This window comes from Lontra canadensis, unplaced genomic scaffold (assembly GCF_010015895.1).
Source record: "Lontra canadensis isolate GAN:19392208 unplaced genomic scaffold, GSC_riverotter_1.0 scaffold52, whole genome shotgun sequence".
In the NCBI taxonomy this organism is placed as follows: Eukaryota; Metazoa; Chordata; class Mammalia; order Carnivora; family Mustelidae; genus Lontra; species Lontra canadensis.
The window spans coordinates 10764173-10781787 of NW_022631046.1; the positions used below are offsets into that span (position 1 = coordinate 10764173).

Genomic DNA, 17615 nt, shown 5'->3' on the forward strand with positions numbered 1-17615 from the left:
TTTTTTATAGCATATGCATAATGCAAACTAATTTTAACATATATAAAATCAAAATCAGTAAGTAAACATAAAAGTAAAAATGAGAGTAAATATGCAATGTAATTATTTTTGCTTTTCAATACCTGTATTCATTTTACTTTGTGCTCAACAACTAAGTGATAAATCTGTGATTAAAAATAGATCTACAAACATTTTCAGTATCATTTTAATACCTTTAATTCATTTGGAGCTATAAATATGTCCTCTTATACATTTTGTTTAGATCAATATTTTTGTGTGTAGTGAAACTAATTCAATGGAATTTAAATCTAATTTTGATGGGCTTTTTAATTTACCACTTTTTAGTTCTTGCTACAGTAGACACTTAAAACTTTTTAACATCACATCCCCATGGAAACATTGTAATAAAGCGGTTTGAACACTGGAACTGGAACCTCAGCTTCACCATAGAGGTAGAACCTAAGAGACAATTAATCTAATGCATCTGTGTCTTTATTTGAAAAACAGGCACAATATTCATATAGGATGGGTTTACTATGGGGATTTAACAAATTAACACCTGGCATGGTACTTAGCAAGAGAAGTAAGTTTAATTTCTTTCACATGTTTATATCAAAAAATAATTTCAAAAGGAGACTTTGGGGAGCAAGATAATTTTCATTCATCCCAATATGCCATGGATTTGTAAATCTACCTCCTCACACACAGTATTATGTTACTGCAGAATGTTATTTATAGGAGGCACCCCCCCCCATTAGAGTTATTGGTAGATATTTATTGGTTTTCCAAGTTGGCCAACAGAGAGGAAACAGGCCGGGAAAGGTAAGCCACACTCAGATATATTCAATACGATTTCCTGGCAATTACTCTTTCCAGGTCAAATTTTGCAGATATTAAAGACTGTCAACTAAAAAGACTGAGAACAAAATCATGACAAAGAATCCACTAATGACAGTAAGAATTCTTGGCTTAATATTGTAAATCTCTCACAAAATTTTGTTTAAAAAGGTCCTCCCCCACCCCAATCCCGCCGCCAGTTCCGAGAAATTGCCAAGAACTGTAGGCTGAATGCCAGTCAACTATACCAAGTTTCCTATTTGGGCAATTTTTTAACCTCAAAAATACTACATAAAGTTTAATTTTAAAGGCCACAAACCTATTATTTTATCTGTCATTTAAAACACAAAATGCCATAATCGATTTATAAAGTGCATTTTAAATAAGTTTCCCATTTAAAAATTTAAGCAAAAATTACACATTCAAAATTCAAAGAACCCAAAACTAGTCTTTCTTCACATTATATAAAGGCGACAATTTTTAAAATAGATAAAATACTCCAATGAATATTTTTATAAACTGAATTTAACATATAATGTCCTTTTTCTACAACACAGCAACACATTCGCTAAGTAATTATCCTCCATGGAAGTATAAAAGCTATTAAAAAAAAAAAAGGCGCCATGACATGATGCAATTTTTATAAAGATTAGAGAACAGTAATAAAGATCAAAATGTAATGTCTTATAAATATTCAGCACTATTAGACAATAACCAAGAAAACACCAGGGAAAAATTTTGTGTTCACAGATAATTTTTCCTAATATTAAAGAAAATCATCTTCACTTCTGAACATCTTTCTCAGTTGCCATTACAGTTTCTACTATTCACAAGAGTTGCAGTTGTTTAGTACTATTTCATAAATAAAGAGAAAGGAGAAAAAAAATGCTAAAAATAACAGGAAAAACAAAGGCCTCAACAGAGTAAATTATTTTATATGCCATCTCTTTCCTCCACAGGACTGGAGCAATATCTGAAAACTATATACATTAAGATCTGTTTAGTCAACAACTATTCTGCACTACAGAAAATAAAACTTATTTTTTCTATTTTTTGTAAAACCAATGACTTATTAGAACAAGATTACCGGTGTACAAAGCTACCACCATATATTGGATCACTACCATACACTGAGTCAATTATTCCAATTATCCCAATTCATCTTTCCTGACTATCTTTCTCCCTTCAGGTCAGAGCACATCTAACAACCTGCACATTTCAAATAACTAACACTTGCAAGTGACTTTATTAGTTTCAAGGATGAAAATAAATTATTTTATAGAATCTTCTTCTAGTAATAGGAAAATTAGGTTATTAACAAGGCTTCATATTTCATACATTTTTTTTCTGATTGCAAAATGAAAGTAAAAATTTAGAAAATACAGAACTGTATTTTTTTGAATAGTTTTTTTTTAAAGATTTTATTTATTTATTTGACAGAGATCACAAGTAGGCAGAAAGGCAGGCAGAGAGAAGGGAGGAAACAGGCCCCCCACTGAGCTGGACCCCGAGATCATGACCTGAGCTGAAGGCAGAGGCTTTAACCCACCGAGCCATCCAGGCACCCCCAGAACCGTATTTTTATTCATCCACAGATCTCACCACCCAGAAATCTTCAGTAACTTTCTGGACTTCCTTCCAAGAATTAAACTTCAATAATCTAATTAAATACTAATAAATATGTAGGGAAAAAAACAATGTACCTTCTTCATTCTGGCCATTTGATAACTTATATAAAACACTGATTACTAATGATATGACCTGTTAATTTCACAAAGATATCGGAGAAGTGGTGTGGGTGGGGGAGGGAGTCCCACAATTCAGAGACTTGTCACTAGACTAAAATCCCTTTCACAATCTTTACAGCATCAACATTTTTAATGGCAGCAAGATATGACGGTTCTTAGAACGGTATCAATAGTAACTTCGCTATATCAAACAGGCTGTACTTTTAATTTCTTTCTCATAATTCAATGTCTATTTTCGGGGTAAGAAATAATATTTTAAAACAGCTTAAATTCAAAGACTCAACTATTTTCCTTGAAGTCCAGCAGTCAAATTTTAGTATTTCTGGGTGGTGAGACAGTTCACCAGATAAAAGAATAACGTTTTTATATTCCACAATTCTGTCATAAAAAGCCTATTGCTCCAATATAGCCACATTTTTTCTTTTGTTACAACCATTGTTTATGGAAGCATGCAGATGTTAGAATTACAAAGACTGATATGACTTCATTAACAACAACAAAAAACCAATGATACTACTGCTAGCCAATTTTTTTCTTAAAATTTGAGACTGAACCTTACTTCTAGCTTCAACGGAGGCTTTTGTTGACTCAAGGCATCAAAGATCTTAAAATCCCATTCATTTTCTGCTGCTCAGTGGTTAACTAAACAAGTCTAAAATACAGTAACTCATATTTGTTACTCCGACCTTACACAAGCGCCTTTTAAAAGAAATCCCGCAACAAAGACTCAAGAAAGAATCCGCAAAGTTTGAGGAAAGAATTGTCTGTAAGTCAAGCATTTCCTGATAAGTGACAGAAGGTCTGGCTGCCAGGAACACACTGCTGACCCTAGGAAGAGCCAAAACTCGAAACAATTTGCCACTTTTGTTACCTAGAAAAATTGGCTAAGAGGTGATAAAGCACAACCAACGACGTGTCTTTAGTGGACGAATCAATATAAAGAAGGAGCGCCACGGATTTCAGCTTTGCTTTTGCCATTTTTGAAGAAAAGCTAATTGTTAGTGGCCATGTGACACTGTAAGATCCCAGAAAGGAAAGGGTGGGAGGAAGAGAGAGGAGTTCAAGGCAGTTCAGGGTCAGAACAAGCTCAGGCATCCTGTCATTAGCAAACGTTCCCCCAAGCTGAAGGCAAAATAGCGCTTACCCGAAAAGGAGTGGGTGAAAAGTAGGGGGGAGAATGAAGGGAAAACCACAAGGGAGTCAATGTGGCAGTGAGGGGGTGACAGGAGGCAGGGAATCTGGAGCTATCCAGCTGAGTTGGGGAGCAAAAGCGTTGGGCACAAAAATGCTGAGAAAAGCAACTGCAACGGAGACGACAATACTTGGCAGGTCCCCATCTCCTTCCCCCTCCCCATCGGTTCTTTGGGTTTCCCACACTCCCTCCACCTCAGCCCTTGACCAACACTCAGGGGTGTGACCCGCCAGCGGGAGGCTGCGGTGATCTTTGTCTCGGCCGGCTCCCCACGCGAGGGCTCCTCCTCCTCCGCGCTCGCCACCCGCTCACACTCCCGGTGTCTCCAAGGAGCTGGACGCGCCGCGGCCGCCACCGCCTCCTCGCCCACCTCCCGCGGACTCGCGCCCTTCCTTCCCCTCAGCCGCCCGCGCCTGCGGCTCCTCCCCCACCGAGGGGAATCTTTGTGTCTCGGGGGACTTTCTGCCTCTTCCCTCCCGGGCCTCGCGGGGAGACCGGCCTCCCCCGGAGACCAAATGGGCAGCACGCACCGGGGGTGGCGGCGACTGCAGGCGCCTCCCGCGAAGGAGCCCATCGGATACCCCACCCCACCCCACCCCCGGAAATGCCTGGGCGACCCGGGTTCGCGCTGGACCAAAGGGACGACAGGCACTCGCGGGCTCCCCGGGCCGCGCCTCCCTCTCTCAACTTCCCGGCCGGGCCTGAGCCTCCGGCGCCCGCCCCAGCCCTCCGTCCCAAGCACCCTCCCGTCCCCTTGGCTCAGGGTCCGCCGGACAGCAGGAAAAGCCCCGCGCGGTCGCCAGCCGCCAACTCACCAGCAAGTGCGGGGGCCGCGTCGCGAGGCGAGGCGCTGAGGGTGAGCGGCTCCGCCGACGCCCGCGGCGACCGGATGCAGGTCCGGGTCCCAGCGGCTGGCGGACCCAAGGCGCCTCCGAGGCGCAGGCCTCCGCAGCCGCCTTCCGGCTCTCGCCTAGGGTCCGGAGCCTTCGGGAGGGGCCGCGGGTCCCTCACGCGTTGCCAAGCCCCCCGGACAACATGGCTCCCGGGCCGCCGAGCCGCGCGGGCAACCCACTAATCCCCTCGGAGGAGCCCGGGCGGGAGCGCGGCTGGCAGGGAGGTGCCGACGCCCGGCTGAGGCGGCCCGCCCGGACTAGAGCTCCTTCTTTGCTGTGGCCGGACCGTGAGGCGCTCAGGAGACGGCGGGCGGCCGCTTTCGTTCTCTGCGTGTGCGTCGTCTTCTCACTCGGCGGCTGCGGATTGACGCCTCCGCCTGTTCCCCGGAGGAGAGCGAGCGAGCGAGAAAAAAGACTTATATTGAAACGACCCAACCAGCAGCAGCTGAGAAAAGCGACCCGCCGCGGGAGCTTTCCCCACCCCCGCCTGAGCAGCTCGCCGCGGGCAGCGCGACCCCTGCTGGCGGCGGCAGTGGGGCGGAGCTGGCGGTCCAGGGGCGGGGCCTAGAGGGCGGGGCGGGGTATCCCCGGGAAACCCCCCGCCCCGAGGTGGGGGCCCTGTTCTCGCCTTCCTGGCTTGTGGGGTGGCGGGAGGGAGGTGAGAGGGGTGAATTGGTTAGGTAGTGCCACTCCGCAGCAAGAAATTACCTGGGTAATTCCGCTCCTTCATCCTTCTCCCACCCCCCAACTAAACAAAAACTCTTGCTTAAATTATCCAATTATGTAATTCAGACACCAATGCCGCAGTTCTCTACCGGTTTTTTAGACGGTTGATGTCAGAGGGTCCGCACCTGATCATGTTCTTTGCAACTTTCCTCCTTTATTAGGGGTGGTTGGATGGGTAGCTGTGCAGCAGTCATTCACGCACGCAGCATTTATTCATTTAATTTCTTTACATTGTGCTCTTGGCAATACACTAGGTCCTCAAAGGATGGAAGAGTCTAGCTGGGATGAAAGATTCTCAGTAAGCAGTTATAATAAAAATCTGAGCTTCATGAGAAAGCAAATACAAGGTGCTATAGGAGAACAGAGAGGAACTACTGTTGCCCTTGGTTAGGTTTTGTTTTCTTGGGGGGAGGAGGCACCAAGAGGTTGGCCCAGTTTCTGTAAATATTTTTACTTTGTTCTTTCCCAGAGGCTAAAAGCTGGTTCAGGAATGAACAGCAGAGTGAAAGTGAAGACAAACTAAAGTAATACTGACCCATTTTTTTTTCCACTAATAAGGATAAAAGCAGAAACTAAAAACAAACAAACCCCTAGAGGGAGATAATGGGAGGATAGAAAAGACAAGAATGGGGACCGGATGTGGACAACCTAAACAAGAAAAAATTTTAAACCACATAAAAATCTGCTAAAGTGAGATATAAATATTTTTCCATTTCAATACTCAGCAATAGACTTTGTAAGTTTTTAATGCAATTTGAAATCACATTATGTCCTAAGGACATCTGATAATTTATCTTCTTGGATTCCTGGATGAATCCTTTCCCTCTGAAAATAATGTGTCCTGACTTCTTTCTCTTATTTTGTTGGACAAAGTTGAATGTATCTACTGTAATATGCAACAAAAATCATACATTTCAGTCAGACTTCTCCCATGCCTCTAAAATTACCAGGATCCATAAATTAGCAACACTTATGCTCTGCACATATTTAATACTTGCTTATCATTCTTATATGAATGCAAATATGGAACAGAGCCTTTCCTTTAGAACAAGTGTACTTTAAAAAACAAAACAAAACACTGTTAATGATGCTCTTCCAATTGGTCCAAGTCAGAGAACTTTGTAACATATGAAGAATATAGCATCAGTGTTAGATAGCATCACTTTTAGAGGTCTTTTAAAGTTAGAGAGTTAGAAAAATTGGTATTTATATAAGGCCTACTTACATGCCAAGCATTTTTCACATACTTGTTTTATTTTAAAAAAATAATTATCCTTTTTTGGTCCCTTAGTATTAAAAAGTATTAAAAATCATAATAAAAGTGACTCTACAGAAGGACATCCTGACTTTCACATCGATAATTCCCCTTTTATAGTATTAGATCAGAATTACTCCTTAGAAATCAAAAGATTGTCCTAATTGCCTCATCTAAAGCTGCTAAAGAGCATGCTTTCTTCTTCCTACATGTTTTATTACCGTAATAAACATTTCATAATTAGAACTGAGATAATGATTGTATTGATTTATTTATTCTTTCCATTAACAAATATGTACTGACTGCATATGACGTGCCAGGCTCTGTTCTTAGGCACTGAAAATATAGAAGTGAACAAAACAGGCAAGATATTGCCTTTATGGAACTGTTTTCTAGCAATAAACATGTAATTTAAGGAATTCATAAGAACTTATAATCATGAGAAATATACTGAAGAAAATGAAGAACTAATGGAAAAGAAATTGGGCAAGAGAAACAGGACTTAAAGGGTGAGGTCCAGAAAGACCTGTTGAGTAGCAAAAGCTAAAAAGCCATGGGTTCTTCCTTTATATCCCTCAGTAGTTTATTTGGTCACAAAAAGGTCACATGAAAAAAGAAAATGTGGCATATACACATACAGGAATATTACTCAGTTGTTAAAAAAAAAAAAAAGGAAGTGGTACAAAAACATGGATGAACCTTGAGAACATCATGCTAAGTGAAATAAGCCAATCACAGAAGGACAAATGCAGCATAATTCCATTTATATGAAGTATCCTAAATAGTCAAACTCAGAAGCAGAAAGTAGAACGGTGAGTGCCAGAGGCTGAGGGGTGGGTGAAATGGGGAGTTGATGTTCAATGGGTATAAGGTTTCAGTTATGCAAGATGAACAAATTCTAGAGATCTGCTGTACAACATTATGCCTATAGTTAACAATGTTGTAACGTACACTTAAAAATTTGTTAAGAGGGTAGATCTTATGTTATCCAGTCTTACCATAATTTTTTTTAAAAAGTCACATACAATCAAAATGATGAGTACATTTATTTAGTTACTTTTCTAAAGTGATTTAAAATTTGCCCATAATGTTTTTGGCATGCTAAGTTGGCTATAGACTTTCTTAACTTTGTAAAATAAATTATAAAATTACTTATGGCATTTCCCAAACTGTGGTTAATAAATATTCCCTGGCATATTCCCTGGTGAGAGAGAGAGTTGAGGAAGAATTCCAAGATCAAATCCATTGGGGAAATGCCACATCATCTCCCTTCGGGAAATTCACCACATACATTTGCATATTAAAAATTCTGAGAAGTTCTGAGATGGAAAGTAATGTTCATTCCAGTTAAACCAGTGTATCCCAAAATGTTTTGACCACAGAATAGCTTCATCACAGGATGTATATGAACATATTGAGGGAAACATGTGCTGATGAGCACAATTTGGGAAACTGCTCTCTTGGAGATTAGGCATTTACTCTCCAGCCTTGGGAAGGGGGCTCCTTGAAGGGGGAGAATGTGAAGATCATTGAACTTTGGACAGAGAAAGAGTAGAAGGGGATACAGTCAGAAAATCTGTTGTGCTTCACACTTTGGGAATGACAGAAGTCTGGGAAACAAATGTGGAACATACCCAGATAAGATATGGCAAAGAAATTTTGAAGCTTGTTTTCGGTTGCTCTCCATCAGTGGTTTTCAAACAACGATCCCTGAATCAGTGGCAGCAGCAATATCACCTGGGAATTTCTTAGAAATTAAAATTCTCGGGACAGCTGGGTGCCTCAGTGGTGAAGCATCTGCCTTCGGTTTGGGTCATGCTGGGATGGAGTCCCACATTGGGACTTCCTCCTTGCTCAGCAGGAAGCCTGCTTCTTCCTCTGCCTGCTGTTCTCCCTGCTTGTGCTCTCTCTCTTGTTCTCTGACAAATAAATAAAATCTTCAAAAAAAAAAAAAAAAGGAAAGAAATTAAAAAATTCTCAGGCTCCACTCTAGACCAACTGAATCAGAAACTCTGGGATGGAGCCCAGCAAACGGTTTTAACAAGTCTTCTAGAAATCTGCTACACAGTGAAGTTTGATTGCGAACCTCTGCTCTATATAGCACCAATACATAACTTCATCTATTTACAAAAACAGTTTCCCACATGTCTGAATTTCTGGACCATTTCCAATTATTATGAGCTGTAAAAAATTCTCAAAGAAATAAGTTAAGTTACCAAATTGGGATAAAGCTTTTTCTCTGGTTTAATTCCCTATTTTGTTAGGCTGAACCGTACAATGAATCTATTTGCTTGCAGTGAGAGTGAAGCAAAATAAGCTAAGGGCAGCAATTAACTATCTATCCTGTAATATCACCTGAGCAAAATAATTTTACTTTTCGTAAAAATGAAACTGCAGATGAGGAAAGAGTAGTATCAAAGGATTCTTTTTTAACCTGCTTTGAAAACAAAACAGGTAGCCTTACCTTAACATTTATTTTTTAATAAATATTTTGTACCATCCCAACGTTTGCAAAATAACTTTATGCCATTGCATAATGATACAGCTATAGCCCATCACTTTCAGGGTTAACTACAGAGATTTGACAGACCCAGCCCTATTTAAAAATCATCAAAGTATCTCCATAGACACACAAGCTTCAAATTTGGGGAGAGAAATTTCTTTACTGTCTACATCTAAAATTTCTAATTTGCAGTACTAGATTTTATATAAAGGCTTGGTAACATCTGAGAAATTTGGTATAGTCCAGGGAGCATTATAAAAAGCTTTCAGGAAAGTGATGTCATGTGTCCTCACAAAGGAAATGAATCCAGGAACCAAACTCAGTGTTGGCAGTTAAGGAAAACATAATTTTCAAACATTCTGTTTCAAAATGAAGTTGTTCTCTAGTTGTTGACAAAATGCTTGGGGAGTGTTTGTCTCCAGGTTTCCAGTAAGGCTCCACATGAGTCTCTATTAAAAGACTAAGGAGGGATTAAATTATTTTTCTTTCTTTCCTTTTTAAACCTTGTGATATCAACTGCTCTTAATTAGATTGACGTTCTGCCTCCTGAAAGAAATCAGAGGTGGACTCTTCATCAAATAAAATATATTTAAAGCTGATTTGAGCTTCCTGAAATACAAAGCACAACATGAAGCCATCTTTAGATTTAACAAATTTCTGTCTTTAAAAACAAATGTTGTTGAAAAGTGGGAGTTAGGGCAGTACAGATTTTTTCCCTCTTAAGCGTGTTAAAAAGGAGGATGTGGCAATTAGCCATTTTCCTGGGGGCTTGTCAGAATGATCACTGGCCTTTCATTCTTTTAAAGAATGAGAGAAGGGAGGGAGTACAAAGAGGACTTATGGTTTTGTCATCTTCAAAATTTGCCCCCGCGATTTCCTTCTAGGAATGTTTATCAGACTGATGTGTAGAGATGTAATCCTAATCTTCAGCTATTAGTTAAGAAGGGCAAGTTTTTTCATAAACTAACTTTGCCTTGCCCAAGTCAACATGACCATGGGATCATCTGTGAAGAGAAGAGTAGAGCGAAGATTTGGTATTTAACATTGGAAAAAAATGGAGAAATTAAAAATGAAAAAGTGGGAGAAAAAGAATAAGAAAGGTAAAAAGGGGGCAGAGAAGAATTAAGCCTTAGAAATATACTTTTATTTCGGCAATGTGGAAGCCACAGGTGTTTATAGTATTAAAGTTCAGGTACTAGAAAGAAAGAATAGAAAAACACAAAGCTAAGCAGGTCAGGGTTCTAGCCCGAAGCAGTATTGCATAGGAACTGAGCTTTGCTATATAATAGTTGGATTGGATGGGCGTCCTAGTTTTGCCACTGTAAAATTTTGGTAAGTTACTTAACTAAGAGTTTCCCCATATATAAAATTAGGAAAGTAACACACCTGCCAGGTTTAAGTATTGGATGAGATATGAACATAAAGCATCTATATTGCAACTTTCTCTTTTGTAAGCGACATGAATAGCTACTCAAATAACTTATACAGAAAAGGGATTTTGTTTACAGACCTTCCAAAACCAGGGGTATTGCAGGCTTCAGAGACATCTTATCCAACAGCCCGAACAATGTCATTGAGACCCGGATTTTCTCCTTTTGGTTCTGCCTTTGGCAGTCCTGGCTTATCTACCCATTAGCACAAAAGATGGCTACCATATTTGTAGCTCTGTACTCTCTGGTTGAAGTCTTCCAGAAAAGAGGGAGCAGTATCCCCAGCAGCACAAACATTAGCTCTAATTAGCCCAACTTGAATCGATCAACTATCACTGTGACCAAGGTAACTGAGTGATGGACCACATATGCTCTGTCCTTAAAGCTAAGGTGGAATTTGTTTCACCTGAATCACATGTGCTGAGAGTATGGGAAGAAAGCTTCCCTCCAGAAAAAGGAGAAAGAGGAAGAGGGGGAGGGAGAGACGGAGGGAGGGGAGGAGAAGAAGAAGACACTCTTATTGTCCACTTAATTAAAACGTGGGCAGTGAGGAATAAGCAGGCTTTTTTATCAACTGGATCTAGGAAGTCTGCCTCAGAACACAGTCACTTTATCTCTCATCTGGGCTTCAGTCTGTGGGCCAGCCTCCTTCCCCTGGTCTTCTTTTCATGCTCACTAACATCCCTGGGACCATGCCCTCATAACGCTTAATCCAAAGGAAAGGCAATCTGTTCAGAAAATTCCAAGGAAGGACTCTGATTAGTCCAAGCTGGGTCATATGTACTTCTAATCAGAAGAGTTCCACCAGATTACCTGGAGTGGAGGAGATGCACTTGTTCAAGGAACAGAAGGCGCTATTAGCAAACATAAGAGGAAAGGGATTCAGGGCAGTGAAAAACCACAGGTGTCCACTATAACTGGGCAAATGCAAAGCATATAATCAGAAATTGCAAATCAGAGAAAGTGACTGTGGTAAGGAGAATAGGGTCAACCCAGAAGAGCAGGAAATACATGAATAAATGGATAAACAAATTGTGGTGTATCGATGTTCAGCATGGGATGGTACTCGGCAATAAAAAGAAATGAATTACTGACATATGCAACAATGTGCATGAATCCCAGAGTAATTATGATGAGTAAAGCCAGATCAAAAAGAATGTACATACTGTACGGTTCCATTTCTATAAAATTATAGGAAATGCAAACTAATCTATAGTGACAAAAAGTAGATGAGTGGTTGCCTGAATCTGGGGGAGGGAAGGATTAAAAAAAGCATGAGTACACTCATGGGGATGATAAATATGTTCTTTTCCCCTTCATTGTGGTGATGGCTTCATCAGTGTGTGAAAACATCAAATTGGATGCTTTAAATATGGGCAGTTCATTATATGTTAGTTGTACCTAAATACTGCTGTTAAAAAAAGAGAGCAAATGTGATCCAAAACAAACACTGTCCTGTTTAATGGCATTTGAAACTATTATCTGACCTATCTGTATGAGTCTCAATTTTTCAACATTGTTATAAATGCTTTCTCTAAGTATATTTATAGAGAAGTCACATCATTCAACCCATAGGTGTTTTCTAGCGACAGGCTTGTAAGAGAGGTTAATAAAACCCACAAGCAAGATCATATTTTTCTTGACAGATTACGCGTCATGGTGAAAAAGAGTGTAGCAGTGGGCATTACCAAATGGGCCATGCCTCGTATCTACTTGACCTTATATAAGATATTGACCTGGTGAATCCAAAACATCTCTTCAAAGCAGACTGTAGTAATCAGCAGATGTCAGCTCCCTTTCTCTCTCTTTTTAAAAAGATTTATTTATTTATTTGAAAGAGAGAGAACATGCACATGCATGGAATGGGGTTGGGGGGGGCAAGGGAGAGGGAGAGAGAGTCTTAAGCAGACTTGCAGCTGAACGTGGAGCTCAAAGCAGGGCTCCACGTCCCGCTCGACCTCACCACCTAGAGATTACAACATGAGCCTAAACCAAGAGTCCAATGCTCAAACTCAACTAACTGTACCACCCAGGTGCCCCAACAGCTCCCTTCTCTTTCCACCTTCTCAATGTGAAAAGCATGCAAAAAGTTTGAAATAGTATTCATTTCTGTGTTTACTTATAAATATTTTCTGTTTTTATACTCTAAAATGTAGATCATCAGTATAATTATTTTTTTGAAGTAGTCTCTGCACGCAATCTGACACTTGAACTCACAACCCTTAGATCAAGAGTCACATGTTCTACTGGCTAAGTCAGCCAGGCACCCCTGTTTGTACAATTAAAGGTTCTTTCCCTCTAGGCAAAAAGAAGCTTGCCACTGGCCAGGACATTCTGGTTCTTTAGGCACCCCGAAAGTTATTAGGTAGGTCACAGTCAGAATGGCTGTCTAGAGCTCATAACAATTTGATTGGGAGGCATCAGAAGCGCTAAACATTTCAGTATTATCTCTCACACACCTAGAAATGAAAAGACATTTTACAAAGGCTGCTTTTGTTGTTTAAAAGATGGTTTTTTCATAATGATCAAAAATTTTAGTAATGTAGCCTATTCAAAATGGTATTTTACATCTTTGGATAATTCAAATTGCTTTAAATAAACCAGTTATTAGCCAGTGTGTACATTTATGCTTCTTTCCTTTACTACCTTCTATCCCCTATTAGGTACAGTGAAGTTAAATATTCCAACCTTCTCTTATTTTGCATTAATGTTCACAGATTCAGTAGAAAGACTATAGGATTCAGGGGTACCTGGCTGGCTCAGCTGGAGGAATGTGTAACCCTTGATCCCAGGGTCTCATGAGTTTGAGTCCCACACTGGATGTAGAGATTGTTTAAATAAATAAATAAATAAATAAATAAATAATAAATAAATTTATTTATTTTAAAAAAGAAAAGACTATAGGATTCAACTATATTCAACCCAGGTTTAAATCCCAGCTCCACTGTTGGTTATAAAACAAGGAGAAAGAGGGTCAATCTTCTCGAGCTTAAGTTTCTTTGTACATAAAATGGCAAATCTCATAGTCTGTTTCATGAGGATTGACCAAGACACCAAATATAAAGTTGCCACTTACCTGGCAATGACTAAATGTTAATATTCTTCCTTTCACTCTCACACACCATGACTATAAGAGTCATGGAAAAATACTTGGATAAAAATGCATCTAGGAAGAGGGGCGCATGGTTGGCTCAGTGGGTTAAACCCTCTGCCTTCGGCTCAGGTCATGATCCCAGGGTCCTGGGATTGAGCCCCACATTGGGTTCTCTGCTCAGCAGGGAGCCTGCTTCCTCCCACCCCCCAACCCCCACCCCTGCCTACTGTGATCTCTGTCTGTCAAATGGATAAATAAAATCTTTAAAAAAAAATGCATCTAGGAAGGCAGAGATTTAAGTTTATAGTGCTCAAGAGAAATAATGTGTCTTCTAAAAAGAGAAACTACAATATTTAGAATAAAAGGAGTGGAGACAAACATTTTTGCTAGAAGATGAGCAGCCCCATTTACAAAAGAATTAGATTAGCTTGTATCCTAGCGTATTATTCGTCATAAGTATTACTTCCCGTTCAGAATGTGAAGGGCCAGTAATAGTGTTATGAATAAAATACATGTAGTTTGTGATGTGTAAAGACTTTCCTGTAAAGGGGAACAAAACACATGAGTACAGATTCTTATTTATCTACTTTCTACACCTTGTATTTACAAGTACAAATATAATCTCCATGTATTTTATCAGAGATGCTCAAACAATTTTAGGGTATGGAGCTAGAAGTCCTCCAACCCTCCTATTTACTTTTCAACTATCATTTCATTCAAATATTCCTCCAACCAATACATGCTTGGTGTCCACAATGTAACAGGCACTGTAAGGAATAGAAGGATAATAGGCAATGTTCCTGTCCTCAGAAGTCTTGTCTATCAGGGCAGAAGAAGTTCTGGCCAAAACTCAGAAAAACTAAGGCAAAAATAAAAATCCAAATATGCTGCTCAGAAGAAGAGAAGGACCTCTAGCTGGAAGAAGTGGAGGGAGTGGGCAGTCAAATCAGGTTATATGGCTTGTGTAAGATAAGTCAACAAGTACTAATTGGTGACTAATTAGGAACCTAGCTTTGAGTACTATCAAAGAGGTAGATTAAGTGGTAATCCCTCACCTCATAGAATGCACAACCTGTAGTTTGACCCGATATTCTAGCACTAGACAGAATGTGCAGGGTAGGCAGGCTATCTCTACTTCTATAGCTTTTGATATATTTATCTTAAATGCCTATTGTTTATTAATATTTTAGTTTAATAATATTAATGTTTATTAATAGTAATTCAGTTTTTAATGGTAATCCAGTCTCAAAAATCAACAAATCTATTATGCATAGAGACAAGTCAGGTGTTGTGCTCTCTCGCTCTCTCTCTTTTCTTTTTTCTTTTTTTTTTTTTTTTTTGAGAGGAAGGAGGGGTGGGGCACAGGGAGAGCACAGATCTTGACATGGGGCTCCATGTGGGGCTTGATGTCAATCTTACAACCCTGAGATCATGACCTGAGCCAAAATCAAGAGTCGGATGCTCAACCGACTGAGCCACCCAGGCACCCCCAGGTGTCTCTCTTTATATGAGTGGTTTTTAATAAAGAGATAATGGAAAAAAGAGATCAAGACATTTTGAAATAGCCTCTAATCTTTTGCCAAATTATAGATGAACTATGCCATTCTTTATGAATTTTGGATACAAGGTGGTACTATGAAAACTAAAATTTTAAATTACCAAATTTAAATTTGGTTTACTGCTTAGGCCCTTATTGTGGAAGAATTAATGACATAGTTATGTCTGCAGAGTCACATAAAATTTGGGCTTAGCGTTTATGTAGAGCAAGATAAAGATCAGTATTAAATTTTCATTTGAAAGGCTAAATATTTTATTTCACAATGGAGATATGCTATAAATCCTTAACAAATTTACTTTAGAATAATCTTTGGAGATAAATTTAATTTTTGTTTATCTTGTAAGCCCATGAATGTGAAGTGATCTTCAAGTTTCCAACTTTCTTATCTAAAACAACCTCACTTAGGGCACTTGGGTGGCTCACTTAGTTAAGCATCTGCCTTTGGCTCAGCTCATGAACTTGGGGTCCTGTGATGGAGCCCCATGTTGGGCTCCCTGCTCAGCAGGGAAGCCTGCTTCTCCCTCTACTCTTTCATTTGCTTGTGAGCGTTCTCTCTCTCTCAAATACATCTTAAAAAAAAAAAAAAAAAAAAAAAAAAAGAATGAGGGCATCTGCTGACTCAGCTGGTTAAGTGTCTGCATTCAGCTCAAGTCATGATCCTAGCATCCTGGGATCCAGCCAGCCCCACATCAGGCTCCATGCTCATCGGGGCACTCTGCTTCTCCCTCTCCCTCTGCCGCTCTCCCGGATCATTCTCACTCTCAAACAAATAAATAAATCTAAAAAAAAAAAAAAAAGAATAAAATCTAGCCATTTGCAATGGTGTGGATAGAGCTATTATGCTAAGTGAAACTATGTATTATGCTAAGTGTATTATGCTAAGTGAAATAAGTCAGAGGAAGACAAATATCATATGATTGCACTCATATGTGGAATTTAAGAAACAAGACAGATGGACATATGGAAAGGAGTGGGAAAAGGGAGAGAGAGAAATAAACCATAAGAGACATTTAAGGATAGAGAACAAACTGAGGGTTGATGGAGGGAGATAAGTGGGGGGATGGGATAGACGGTTGAAGGTTATCAAGGAGGGCACTTTTTGTGATGAGCACTGGGTGTTTTATGTTAAGTGATGAATCACTGAATTCAACTCCAGGAACCTATATGGAACTGTATGTTAACCAAGTAAAATTTAAATCAAAATAACATAAAATAAAATAAAATAAAACAACCTCACTTCCAAAGTTTGGCATCTCAGTTTTTGATGTCTTTACCTGAGAAACATGGTCTGTCCTTTTGTATCTGATTCATGCCTTCTGCGGTCTTACAAATTGGATGCCTCAGCTTTTTTTTTTTTTTTTTTTTTTTGTTAAAAGTCATGTACTCCCAACTCAGAGTTAGACAAGTCTGTATGGCTCACACAAGTGACACCTAAGCCAGCAAATCACATCAGGCTCAAACTATATCATAATAGAGCCTGTGGGGGGAAGGGAGGCAATCTGTTTCATTTCAAACACAGAACAAATTGGAATGAGAAGCAGATTGAGGTAGACTTTGAAAAGATGACAAGAAACAATGGAAGAAAAAAGTTATTAATGTTTTTAAGAACTTTCTCTTTTATAGAATATAAAAATGTTAATTCAATGTTCTCCTCACCCACTATTTTTTTTGTAAAAGCCCTAAAATTTATAACGATATGACAAAAAACGAAAGAAAGAAAATCACCCATAACTCTTTGATCACAACGCAGTGATTTTTGTCATGTTGCAGTATATCTTTCCAGTCTTTATTTCATATTCATGTATGTTTTAATAGTTTACAGGTAGTTTTGTATCAGGTTCTCGACATATCATTATCATAAATATTTGTTCCTGTTATCTTCATGATTACCCTATTTGTTGGTTGTCCAACCCTCTGTAACTTGTGTTTCATGGGCCCTCCCCAACCTCTCTGCAAAATCTTCTCCAGAGTGTATCCCAGAGCTGCTGCAGGGTGGGGTGCTTCCCTTGTGCTCCTGCCCAGTCACTTGCCATCGGCATCATTTAATTACTCTTCTCCTTTGCTGATAACCACCAAGCTTTCAGGCCAGTTGAGTCTGCATATAGTGAGGTTGCCTCTGCCATCCTTTGCCCTGGATACTTTTGACTTCCTAGATAGAACTTCTGTTTCAGTTTATCCTTTCAAGTCACCTGCTTTGATTTCACCTCCTGCTGTTCCAACGTAGGGGGTTCCCATTTTCAGAGGGTGGAAATTGGACTGGGGGCTGACAAAAGTGTTTGGGGTTCCCAGCAGTAGGCACAGGTTTTTCCTGAACTACCTCTAAACTACACTCATTTTTTAGTGATAAGAGAAGTTGTATCTAAAAACTGTGCTTGGTAT

General features: G+C 39.7%; 1 protein-coding gene across 2 annotated transcripts in view; it reads right to left on the reverse strand.

Moving 5' to 3' along the window:
- CDK17 (cyclin dependent kinase 17) overlaps positions 1 to 4703 on the reverse strand; it is a 109662-nt gene extending 104959 nt beyond the window's left edge. For both annotated transcript variants that reach the window (XM_032874278.1, XM_032874279.1), the window contains exon 1: positions 4593 to 4703. The gene's annotated coding sequence lies outside the window, so the exon portion shown is untranslated. The remainder of the gene's footprint in view (positions 1 to 4592) is intronic.
- Positions 4704 to 17615: the final 12912 nt, after the last annotated feature.